At 38.5% G+C, this 1,165-nt stretch overlaps 1 long non-coding RNA gene across 1 annotated transcript; it reads right to left on the reverse strand.

Annotated features, from left to right (window-relative positions):
- Positions 1-570: 570 nt before the first annotated feature.
- Positions 571-857, reverse strand: LOC114155594 (uncharacterized). Its single transcript, XR_003597789.1, has 3 exons — positions 817-857; positions 687-746; positions 571-600 (listed from the first exon to the last, which is right to left on the reverse strand). It is a non-coding gene; the product is annotated as an uncharacterized LOC114155594 (long non-coding RNA).
- Positions 858-1,165: the final 308 nt, after the last annotated feature.

Below are 1,165 nucleotides of genomic sequence, written 5' to 3' on the forward strand. Positions count from 1 at the left end.
CAGGACTGCAACTCTGTAAAGTTAGATGCCATGCTAAACCTAAAGCTAAGGACATACTTTAAAGAGCTATCAGCTGTTTCTGGTTCCCACAAATATTTCTCTGAATACATTAAACTTTCCTACCATCAGTGGTACCTGCACCACAAGCTTGTGTTTCTGTTAATACTGGAATTGTGCAAATTGACATTACAAAATTACATATTTTGATGGAAATACTGCAATTTTGAAAAAAAAACAAACAAACAAAAACCTCATGCTTTTTAATAAACTTTTCAGCTGTATAGAAATAAATGTATGTTATAGATCTGTCAAGCCAAAGCGCAATAAACAACAACCAGAATTAAGTTAATTATTAATATTTATTGTTGCATACATGAAAAGGATTCCCCGCTAGCTTTAACCCGTCATGGGGATCACACCAAACAGGATGTAAGTATTCAGGGAAGTGCCCAAAACGAACAAAAAACAAAACAAATAAAATAAAGGAAAGGTTGTTAGCCTGCTCTCACAAGTACTACAAGAAGAAAAACAATCCTAACTGGGCGGACTAACAAAAAGAAAAGCCAAACGCTAAAAGAACAGCAGGAGGCAGTGCAAAAACTGCAAAACAAAAACACAAAAATTACTAAATGCTTATTAAATCATTTTAATCAAATCAACCTAAAACACATTAAAACACTGCCTACCTGCATTGCATAAATCAACACTCTCAGATCAAACCTTGGTGTAGCCAATCTGGTGCAACCCTAGCAAATAAAAACAATATATAAACATACAATTCATTCGGATTAAAAAAGACCAATGTATAAAACCTACCTGCGGCGTCGAACAACCACGCCCAGGTAACGCTACCTCCCTTTCATGGAGGCTCAGGCTGTAGAAAGTGTGACACCTAATGGTGCCATCTGTTACATTCCTCCCCACCATTATGCATCAGGAACCCGATGATGTACCTAAAAAAACCTGTTACCCAAAAACAGAATCATTTCTTCTGTACAGAACAGGGCAGCCTGTAAGGGTTGGAATGCTGCCCTGCAGTTTTCTGCGCTGACCTCCTAAGCTCCGGAATGATGGCTGTGTCAATCTCCTGTGCGGATTCCTGGTCAGAAAGAGGCTGAACATCAGAAGTTGCATCTTCAGAAATACCAACCTCACCATTCTCAGT

Source organism: Xiphophorus couchianus, chromosome 13 (assembly GCF_001444195.1).
Source record: "Xiphophorus couchianus chromosome 13, X_couchianus-1.0, whole genome shotgun sequence".
Lineage (NCBI taxonomy): Eukaryota > Metazoa > Chordata > Actinopteri > Cyprinodontiformes > Poeciliidae > Xiphophorus > Xiphophorus couchianus.